The sequence below is a fragment of the Lepeophtheirus salmonis genome, chromosome Z, assembly GCF_016086655.4.
Source record: "Lepeophtheirus salmonis chromosome Z, UVic_Lsal_1.4, whole genome shotgun sequence".
NCBI lineage: Eukaryota > Metazoa > Arthropoda > Copepoda > Siphonostomatoida > Caligidae > Lepeophtheirus > Lepeophtheirus salmonis.
In genome coordinates this window covers 22,153,491-22,166,089 of record NC_092584.1, presented here as the reverse complement: position 1 = coordinate 22,166,089, position 12,599 = coordinate 22,153,491, and positions in this window count along the sequence as shown.

The window sequence follows — 12,599 nt, the reverse complement described above, 5'->3', positions numbered from 1 at the left end:
TCCTTGTAAATTTGACAGTAGCCAGACGTCCATAAGCCGCGTATTGAAGTAAGACTAACACCTTAATGCCTACAAGAGAACTCTCCTCAGAGTTTGAAGCCTTTGGATCGATTAAAATGTGTGACTTGGTGATAAATCCTCTTCAACATGCTTGAAACACAAGACTCTGGGGTTTCCTACAGCTCCAACTGTTCCCATATGGACTTTGGTATTTTTGGACACATCCAGTGGAAGCTTTCGGAAGGTGACTTGAGAAGGTTTTTTTTACACCTACAATCGTAGGATATGAGCACTCTAACATATTTTTATCAATAGTATTATGAGAGCTACAAGATATTTTTGATAACAAAAGTCCACCCTAACAACATCCTTCCGGGCCCTGACCTGGATAATAACCATTCCATCTTTGTAGCACATATATAATAAACTGTTGTATATTATTACAGAAACAATATTCCTCCCCAATCTTATAATCAAAATAAGTTTTTATCCAGTATGGCTTCACTCTCAATCAGGGTTCATAGAAATTTCTGTTAAATTAACTATGTATAATATAGTTATATGTAAAGTTGCATGATATTATCTTTAAACAACAGTTTTGAAAAAAATAACAGTTTTGTTAACCCCAATGGAAGTCAAGAGAGAGGCTATAATCAAGGAGTATCTGAAACTGCAAATGTAGACCAGTCATCTTGAGGAACCGGAAGAGCCTGGAGATCAACTCCATGCTCATCTATAGAATCATTGAGAGGTACAAGGAGACTCAATCTATCAAGGAAAGATCCAAATCAGGCAGACCAAGATCTAAAAGGACGCCCGTAGTCGTCAGGCAAAGTTTGCTAGAAATTTCATGAGGAACACCACCAAGATGGCTAAGGATTTCAACATGGATAGAAGAACAAAAAGATACCTTATCTGAGATGACCTTGGGATGTACCCTACAAATGGAAGAGGTAACAGCAGCTGTCAAATAAGGTCAAAGTTAAAAGAATTCAGAAAAATAGTGTCATTTTTCAGATGATGAGGACTGCCACGGCTTCCAACAGGATGGTGCCTCCTCCCGCACATCCAGAGAGACGCAGGGGTAGTGTTAGGCCAATTTGAGTGGCTTCTGGGACAATAAAGCCCCCTTCCCCCAGCCACTATCTTAATGCATGGATTACTCCATGTGGTCCATTCAAAAAGCAGAAGTTGTGTGAGCCCCCATCAAGAATTTGGACGATCTGAAGGTCAAACTGGTGGCTGCCTGGGACTCCATCCCCGTGGATATGGTGCGTGCAGAATGCAAGTCCTTTCCAGATAAACTTATGGCTGTGGTAAAGGCTAAGGGTGACCATTTCGAATGACCGTTGTATCACATGGTTTTGGAACTTGTGATGACTCATGTCTATAATTATATGCAAATCATATAATGAGTTATGTAATTAGTACTATAATAAATATTTAACAGAACTTTCCGTGGGCCCTGTAAAATATATTTAATAAAGTAAAGTTGTTCTGGATGTTAAATCCTTCCTCCTTTTTGAGTGTTACAATTTGATCCTAGAAATAATAATGTACTCTACGAGGGTGTGTGGCTTAAGCTCAGTGCGTCAAAAAATAATTATAATAAAAATTCATAAAAATGGTCAATTATACTTGGGGTGCTAAAGAGTTGATATTAAAAAGGGCTTATATATCAGACAGAATTCCTAAAATTATAATATTGTTTAGAAGAAATCATTTAGTATCTTATGTACAATTTTTTAAATTTTTTGCAAATTTGAAAATAAATATTCTCTTAATTTCTTTTTAAATATTATAAGCCATGCCTAGGGCGTATCTTTATTAATAAAGCAAAATTTATTTGTCTATGGATACCTCATTTTGGAGTGTGCGCTTAATATTGTTAAACTGCCTGCTTATTTGATCTAAGAAATAACAACGTAGCAATGAACATATGTAGCTAAATCTTTTATCTATGCCTTTTTAACGTTCAAAAACATATCTAAAAAAAATGACCGTGTGTTATATAAACATAGGTTACGAAAATATATAAATTGATGATTGCAATTTTTGTCTCAATTATAATATAAGATGATATTCATAGATGCCTCCGCGACAAAATTAAGGAGAAGTTATGCTGAGGTTTGATAGTTTTACGATAGGATTACGGCAAAAGTCACAAACTTATAATGAAGATTATAAATGGAGAGAGTAAAAACCCAAATGTCAAGCCAGCACACTACGTAAAGAGTGCATAATTGACTAGAACTTTAGAATAAATTGAGATATGTAACCATGTGCTCATTCCAGTCTCAAGCTGATGTTGTTATTCTTAAAGAGAGAAAAATAAGTAAGAAGGTATCCTTACTGCATAAAAGACAAGGGATACCATTGATGATTTTTTAAAAGAGTTGCAAGTATGAGACTTTGTTGGAACATGGATTACAATTGAAGTATCGAGATTGGAGTAATTACTACTTATATCATTGCTAGTTACGGAGTAGTTTATTTTTATGTCATAGCTGCTTTGAAATAATATAACGTCATAAGTTGCTTTTCTACAAAACATTTTTCAAAGAGTCACCATTTTCATTTTCGTTATTTTTTCAAATTTGAAATACCCTTAGGTTGGTATTATTGTAATCTAAAATAATGGCAGCTAACCTACTCTCGTCCTAGACATTCTTCATATGGTCAAAATGACCCGTAAATTTCCTATTTCTTTTTATTTAGCATACCGGCAAGTCATAGAATTTACAATTCGACCCTGAATGCTGCAGTTACCAAAACAAATATATATTTTCCATAAATATTGTAAATATTTAGACATAAACTTTGTTAATATAACAATAGAAATTCATTCGAATAATTTAACCATAATAATGCATTGAGATTAAACATGTATTTGTGTATTTATTTAACTTATATTCAACGTTTTATTCATTTATTTACATATATTACACCATTGAGAGCATTGTATTATTGTTACAAGCATACATACATTAGGGTGAGTCTGATGGCTCAACTTTGTCGAGCACGATTAATCCGGTAGCAAAATTATTATTGCACTTATTAATTTTTTTTTAAATTATTATTTTTAAAGTCTAATATTGTAGGTTTAGCAAAAAGTTCTGAGCGTTTTTTCGCTTTATTTTGATAGTAAAATTAATATACAAAGGACCATCCTTATGCAAATGGTCCTCAACGGATTTCTGACTAATTTTCAGTTCCTGGGTAATAGAATAAGTGCTCATATGCGATCCAACTTGACGATTTCTATTATTTTATCAACATTTACGATGATTTGCCTACCAGTGCGTGTCAAACCTCGACGTCTATATTATCGGAATGGAATCGTTAGAACAACCGCTTTGCTGCTGCATTCAGTACTATATTGCATGGATTATCAACCTTTTTTTATTGATGTACCACTGGTAAAATATTTATTTCATCCAAGTATCCCTTCCAAACAAAAAGGATTTTCAGTGACAGGATTTTCCGCAGGATTCTGTTGTTTTTTTGTTGTTTGAGGGATGGCTTTGCTTTTAAAATTTGATTTTAAAAAAAAATCAAAAAATTCAGAGTAATCATTTTTTTGGAAAAAAATTTACAATCCATAAAAAATTTCACTTATAGAGTATTGAAAAAAAATTCAAAATAAGAAATTTTTTGGGGAAAAATTTAAAAATCCATACCCAGTTATTTGAAAATTTAAATATATTTCAAATATTAAATTAAAAAAAAAAAAAATCAAATATTAATTTTTTCTAATAAAAACAAAAATTTGTTCACTCCGGGCCACACCCTGCAGACACCCCTGAATTATGTACCACTTGTAAAATTTTCTTACATAATCTCAAGTACTCTTGGAGTGCCTCCAAGTACCCCAAAAATGTTTACTTCCATTTGAGAACCACTGCTGTATTGTGTCCATAAAGCTCACAATTTTTTTTTTCCTCCGCCTTTTCACCTTGGTCGTAGTGATGCTGAATAATTTATCGAATTTTCTTTTTTTTTTAACTTGTATTTTTGAACACTGTTACACACAACTGGCTTCACCAAACACAAAAACTGTAAATGAACTTTTTTAAAGTGTACCCTAAACCTTTGAGTATACTTTAAGCTTTATTTGATGCAATCTATTAATTGTGAGATATAGTTTTCTAAAGACATCTAAGTGAGAAACCCTCAGCACTTTTTAATAAACCTTCAAATCGAACTTCCCTTTTTTCCCTACCATTTTCTCTTCGAACGTCTTATCAGTGAGGATGCCATTTGTATACCGAAATAAAGGAGGTAAAAGCGGGAACGATACATATGATGTTCCTAAATGAATACCCTTATTACTATCAACTACCTGTTACATGATATCGGAGGTAGGAAATTAATAATTACTATAAGGAGGATAACTGTCTACATTTAAAATAGCATTTACGGAGGGAAAATACTATAATTATCTTGAAATTCTCCAAATTTATTTTATTAACAATTTTTAAATCAATTTACCCCAAAGATGGGCAATAATGCGGAAAAATATGAGGGAGATCTTAACACACCCACGATTTATTAAATAATGAACAAAGAGACACGCGCAATAACAATTTTTCATTTTCATTACCTAAATTTATGTTTTTCTCTCTCTAAAAAAAATGACGTATTCAGTTGTATTCTTGTCTTATGAGACATTTTGTGGATTTACTTAACGTTCAATTTTTTACTTTATGAATATTAACCACCATCGAACATATTTAAAATTTATTCATGACTGATTTTACGACGAATTTGGTAAAACTTCTTAAAAAGTGATATATGTTAACAGTAAAAGGCACTATACAATTTTGCTAGCTGAGAAATTTGAAACTTTGTTTTAAATCATACAATTTTCGTTATCTTATAGTTTTCAAGGATAATTTGGGGGTTTACATAATCGGCAGCCTAATATTTTTATGACTTTACTAAAATTATTATGGTGATTTATCTACAGATCTGTCCCATCAATAGATGGATTTGACCCAACTAAGGATCAGCTGATAGTCTTCCAATCAGCTCATGGGAGATAATAAACTAAACTATATATATATATATACATATAATAGAGGAGAAGGACAATGGTTACTCTCTTGAACACAATCGAATGGAGGTTCGCGTCTGAGTTGTTCCTAGAAAAGAAAATGTAGTTTATGTATATATATGGACTTAAAAGACAATTGCTTCGTCAGTTTTAATACTATAAGGTTTACTGATACATAATCCCCCAAGTATATCTAACCCATTTAAGGAACAAAATATAAATTAATGATAACTTCCCAAATTTCAGACACGCGGGATTTGTAAAGAATAATCGTGGGACGTCATATACAGGTTAAAAAAAACTATATGACTTTGGTTATAGTTAAGGGATTGTGAAGAATAAGCTGTGGGCCTTGAGGCAGAATAAAATCCACCATCATAGTCAGCTTAACGACCATAAATAACCCTATTTTATTTTGCAAATTACTTTTCACAACGGCATCCATCTTCGATGGCTGCTATCTGCAAGACGGGCAAAAATCAAACTAAATGACTTGGATGCAGATTTACAACATCTGGCAATTCTTTTTTTCAGTTATACTAATGTAAACAGAAATTCTATTATTATTTTTTTGCTTAGTTTAGTTCAGATAACAGGGAAAATAAATTTGCAAGAACAAAATCGATAATCATTGATTTTCGATCACAACTACAAATTTGCAAAATAATGGGCTTGAGAAAAGCATGGCCCTTTTTCATGTCCCGACCCCAGCACTCTGTACTATTATTGGTGGAGCACCTTGGATAACAAGTCAAACATCACACATCACAACAGCATTAACTCCCACAAGTCAGCCATCAGGAAAGCATGGGGGCCTTGTCCATGGAAGAGATTGCCTCTGGTTCCTCTTTATTCGGCGACATTTCAAGGATGCTATTGCAGATGAAGTGAATTTACTTTCTTAACATAAAAGAGTAGATTTTGAACTCTCAATTTACCAATTTTCAATTTGTATAAAAATAATAAATACTCAAGTTATGGCTGTAAAACTATTCTTAGAACTTTATAAATATATTTCCACCCACATTGTTTGTTTAACAGTTTTTCTGTAGATGCAACGCATCCTTCGATGGTGAAGATATGTCTAAGAATCATAATATAGGGGTGATTGCAGAGTATGGGTTGGAGGGGCTATAACCCTCCAAATAACGAAGTTTTTGCTTTTTACTAAAAAAATTAATTTTTCAGAAAATTTTATCTCTGAAATTTAAATGAAAATTTCAAAAAATTTGAAATGAAATAATTTGTTTTGTTAATTTAGAATTTAGTTTTAATTTTCAAATTTTTTTCCAAAAACTTTAACTTTCTGTGAACAGCTACGGATTTTTGTTATTTTTCTCTTAAATATATAATTTTTAAATTTTTATTCCAAAATGTATAATTTTTAAATTTTTATTCCAATATATATAATTTTTAAATTTTTATTCAAAATATTTTTTTTATTTTTATTCCGAAATATATATAATTTTTTAATTTTTATTCCAATAAATTTAATTTTTTGTGAACAATTGTTGTTTTTTGAAATTTTTAATAAATAGTCTTGGAGTTTTCGAAAATTTGTCTCCAATAGATGTAATATTTAAAAAGAATATTGGAAAATTTAATATTTGAATTTTTTTTTCAAAAATTTAGTGTAAGAATTTTTTTTCAAAAAAATCAAAAAACCAAGCCCCTCCCCCTTCCATTCTTCCAATATAATCCTTCAGACATCCCTGCTATTTATTTAAAATAATTCTGGCCAACTTTCCTCTGATGTCAATTTACCTAAGGTTTTTTCCAGGCAATCCGGTTCATTTTATCCTATCACAGAAACAACAACAACAAAAAAAGAAAAAAAAGAAGCGTTAATTTTCTTACTGTATAAATATGTTGGGGCACCCCCACCCTAACGTACAAACATATACAATCCATGCCTGTTTGTTTGTTTTTACATAATATAACGAAATGTTTTCCTATTGGGAATAGAAACAAATTCTTTTAATATACATTCATATGTACTTTGTAACAATAGGGGGAAAAAGGTTGGATACATATCATTTTAGTTGCTTGAATATAGGGCTGAGTGTAATGCTATTTTGGCCTTTATTTAGCATTAATATGTAATGAAAATATTTAAAAACAAACAAGGCCTGTCAATGCAATAATAAACAAATCATTATCCACTATGTCATAATAGAGATCATGTAAAAAGCTACCATTATAAATATTTTCACTAAGGTATAGTATATTTTGAAGGCTCTAATAACAAGGAAGGGGAAGGATATTGGAGTTTAAAAGTCCTCCAGTGTCCTTTCCCTTCCTTGATATTTTAGCCTTCAAAATATACTGTGCCTAAGTAAGGATCCCAATCACTTTTTGACTGTCATTTTCCCTACAAAAATGTCAAATAGTCGTTCCTTTGGACCTTACACACAAATTTTTTATTAATTAAACCGAAAAAACGTCTATATATAACACATGTACTGATAAATTACAGTTTTCTCAAATTAGATGGCGCTATTTTTTAAATTCCCCTGATTTTCATTGTTTAACAACCTTCAAAAGAAAGCTGCCATAAATTAATTATAATCTGTTATTTAGTTTGTTAGTTGTTGTGGTATGGACGATACTTTTGTTATTTCCAAAACAATGGCTCAAAAATAATTTCTTTTTTAATTGATGAGAAAAAGTAAGGTAAAAATACCGTTCAAGCTACGCAATGGCTTAGAGACATTTAAGTCCAGCTGTTATTATATCTTAATGAAAATAGTCCCAAAAAAAATGTGTATTAGTTTCCATTATACTACAAAAAAGGACATTCTCCGAATTTGTATATAATAAATTTACTCCCAACTTCCAAGTGCCGCATAATTTACTATATGTAAAACATTTTGGTCTCTTTTAAATCGAGGGATTTTAAAATGTATCAATCAGTACCTCCATTGCTTCAAAAGGAAGGGAATGTCAAAAAATTGAAAATACCTCCTCTTTAGAAAATTGGTCGAAATATTACCTCTTCAAAAAAGAAAATTATGAAAAAAAATATTGACAGAGCTGTTTAAGAAAAGGTATCTTAAAAGTTAAAAAAGGTAATGATAATAATTTAAAAAAAAACAACCCAAAAAAACATGAAAACGTCATTCCATCTAAAATGATCCAAATTATTGATCAAAAAGGCTGTTTTATTATAAAAACTAACATGTCAATCAGAGAAATGAAATGTCCATGAGTAAAAATGAGATGAAGGAAAAATCCTGCCACCTGCCCTTTTACGGATATTAAATTGCAGGTTGTATATTAACTTTTTATATAGCTTTTTTGTTTTTTAGATTGAGCTAAAAGATTACCTTGAAATTATGATTCATGGTCTTATTATGGTGGTTTGTGACTCCAGATTCCTTATGTAAAGCTACGGCCAAGTTAAAAACAAAACAAACGAGAGTGAGTAAAATGTAGCAACAAAGAAGTAAAATTTTGAAGCTTTCATGCTCCCAGAAGACGGACGATCATTTGAAACGGTACAACTATTTATCGTGCCAGAGACTACTTATCCAACGCCAACATGGTCTGCCTTCCCATTTTGTGGAGGGGAAGAGGAGGCTCAGTCCAGATGCACTTATCAATTTCTGGATAAGAGAGTGCTACCTTAGGCCAGAGAAAATTTTGGAGACGACTTTGTTTGTATTCAAGACGTAACTCCGTATCATTGGCCCGCTAAGAACCAGGCGTTCCTGAGAGATAACTTTTCAGACTTTTGGTACCTCAAAATGTAGTCACCTCCTCTCCAGAAGCTACCCCCTTGGACTAATTTATCTAGGTGCGTCTGTAGGAGAGAGGGTGTGCTGCTCCTAACAGCTGTGCCCAGTCTCTAGAAGCTTTAATCAAGAAATAGTGAACCAAGCTCAAGTTTGACTTCATAGTCAACACCTGCAAGGAATTTAGGCCTCGTATTGAGGCAAGAGCTAAGGGCTCATATATTTGATAAGAATTGTGCTCTGCACTATTTTCAGGTAATTTGTATTAAATAAATGTCCTCACAAAACCTCTTTTTTTAAATTTAATCTTGAAAAATTGAAAATAATTAAATGCGTACCATTGTATAAGATCAACCCTGTATTTAATTGACTACTGGAATTGGGGTTCGGTCTGAAATCCTAGACCGGCCTGATACCGTTATAAGTTTTCTAAAACTAAACTGATTTGGAAGCTCTTCTTCTCCAAATGAAATTTGGTCTAATCAAACGACGGTTACTTATAAAAAAGTTTGAGGAAGAAAATAAATATATAAATGCATCATTGATGTACAAAATCCCATTAATTCCCAAATCAAAATATTCAACGAATAAAAAATATTGGAATACTGTTTGATTTTTGTATTTATGTTATTCGATCTTAAGCCTACAAAACGTGTAAAAAAACTTTAAAAATTCAAATTGAAAATTGTCGAAATGGTTAGGGAAAGACGAATAATAAATTTCGTGAGCATAATTCATGAGCATGGTTTGCTAGCATTTATAACTAGGTAGATCACATGCGTGCGTGCGTGCCAAAAGTTTGCATAATTTCTTTCAATATATATATACATAAAGAGTATCATATGTCAACATCTGCCTGTTCTTAACAAAATATAAATAAATACAAAAATTTGAGCTCTTTATAATATATCCATGATGAAATAGATAAAATATCGTTTAACGATAAAAATAAAAATGCCATGTTTTCCTAGATAGTTTTTTTTTGTATATCATGTACCTCTATTCATTTACAGGGTGTTGCAGACAAATCAGAATACAACTTTAACCCTTTCAGATCCCTTCATGTTACAAATCTGTATTTTTAACACCCATGAGAATATGTACAATGCCGTTTTTATTTACTTAAAAAATGCTAAATTTGTTATATATATATTTTTTTAAAGATATAATTTCAAGGAATAACTTTTTTGGAAATAGACAAAATTTTGTAGAAAAAAAATACTTTATAGAACTGATCAAATAATGAACAAAAACGTTAAAGTGAGAAACAACTGTTTTTACTTTCCCAATTTTTAAAGTATTTTCTACGAAGGCTAATAGAAATTCAAGTTTAGACCATCATGTAATCGGGGTTGCTAGAATTTTGAATCTGATGTGCTGTACCAACTGCTTGGCAAGACAGGCAGATTTTGACAAAATATGTAACCACTCAGAGCCACTGACGTCACTATTGCTAGAACAACAATGTATACAGATTTAATGTATTGTACCGTCATCTGGGCCAGAAAAGCAGATTTTGACAAAACACTCAACCATTCATTTACTATGACGTGAATAATAATAGCCTGATGGAAGTCAAACATCAGTCGTACACGCCTTATGGTAAACCTTGTATTTCTATTAATCTTGTTTTTTACATTATATGCAATTCAACTCTGCTTATTACTAGAGCTAATAAAAATTCATGAAAAAAGAGGACGAGGAAATGTGACAGAGAGACATGTTGATGAAAATTCTTTGTACAATTGGCATGTTAAAAAAGTAACCAAAAATTAACATGGTAATGCTGAAAATTTGATGAGTGTTTTGAAGGAGAGAAAAAATAATGCTCATGACGTTTGATTAGATCAACTACAATCAACTGTGACAAGAGAGGAAGGAGAAAAGGTTATAAACAAGGACATTTGCTAGAATTACTATGCTGTAGATCCCCAATTCCACTCCGAGTCTAACAAGGACTTACAATTATAACACCGCAAAAATCCTCAAGGTTACACTCTGTCTGTTATGAGCTCACACGAATGGCCAATTAGGCTTTAAATCTATCATTGAGTCTATTCAGAAACAAATGTTCAATCATTAGGAATTAAATAATAATGAAAACTGTTTAGCATAAGAAAATTCATTATTCAGATTACCAATTCTGAAAGAAGGGCCGCCTAAAAAATTCACTGTCTTTACATCCCTGTATATGATACCACGCCCTTATTACTCTTGCTATAATATCACCTGCCTATTATGTGATTTTTGAGGGGGAACCTTCTACATTTAAAATAGCGTTAGTCCAAGGAAAATATAATAATTCTATTTAAATTCCCATATATTTATTTTATGATTAATTATCAAAACAATTTACACAAAATATGGGGAAGAATGCTTACTTCAGAGGGAAAAGTTAACACCACGATGACCTATTAAATAATGGGAAAAAAGAAAAAAAAGCACACTCAACAACTGTTTTTCCATTTGGAATCCCTGAACTGTGTTATTTTTTCAACACAACCTTAATGACATCCTTAATAATAGATAAATATTAGTATATTAAGATTACTTCATGGGACTAATAATTGTCTGTTGAAGTCCATATATATAAGGTATATTTCCTTCTTGAGTTTAATAGAATAATTTTTCCCAAGTGCGTGTTCCATTGAATTACCTTTCTACATTTTTTTTAGTTATTTTGACAAATAATTTAATTTTACTTTTAAAGAAAGACAAAATAATTACGGAAGATATATGTTAGATTTTAAAGTTGTCAAATTATAATTGGCCAAAAATGTAAGCTTATTCACAAAGCTTTTAGTTGAGAAGGTGGTATAGCAGGGTGTATCCACTCCGTTTTAGTGACGGGACTATTTACTAAATGCAAATTACAATCCTTTCTTGATAAGTTAATAAAAAAATTTAACAACGATGCAGTTTGCCAAAAAATATAAATATATTTGCTATAATCAAACGCATGGGCCAGTATCTGGGGGACATTAGCAGGCACTTAAAATATCCCAGAAGAAGTGTTTTTGATTTTAATAAGGTTTTTGGTCATAAGAGCAGAATATAAGTTGTGATGAAAATGAATGGAAGAAAATTTGCACTTCTTTTGAAAATCAAATTCCTCGCCCATTTATATATAAACTCATGTGTCTTTTATTTGCGAGGAAAGATAGAAATAGAAAGGTTTATCCCGTATAAATTTGCCCGCACATCACACTTTCTCTTTCTATCTCTAAATTGGAGACAGCGTCAGAGGATAGTTGAAATTCAATTATCGCAACCTTTTAAGAATAATGAAATAACTTACGTACGTCAAACGAAGGAACACGAAGTGAAGAGAAGAATATATTGACGGACGGAGAGAAGAAGGATCCTGACCTTTTGGTGTTATTCGGACAATTAGTGAAGAAGGGTATAACTTTAACAGGAAGCCATTCAGATTATTTAATTGAGAATAAATCTTGAACGGATCAGTTGAGTTCAGTTTTAAAAGAGACTCCATGCGGAAGCTTTATTCATATATTATTCATGTTATCATTAGTTTGTATGTTGATTATTTAATTGATGACGGGTAATATTTAATTTTAAATCTCTTTTAGCATGTAATCATCATTGAAATATTATGTTTGTTATAAAGGATTTTTATTCAATTAGGACAATAATACACATTACTTTCATTTAAGAAGAAGAAGAATATCTGAAATATTATTTCCAAATTGAACTTATTCGATAGATTTGGATCAAAACATTTTCTTGTGCATTAAATGTAAACGAATTGGAAATTAGGACTGCTTGAATTTGTTTTATAATTATTTTTT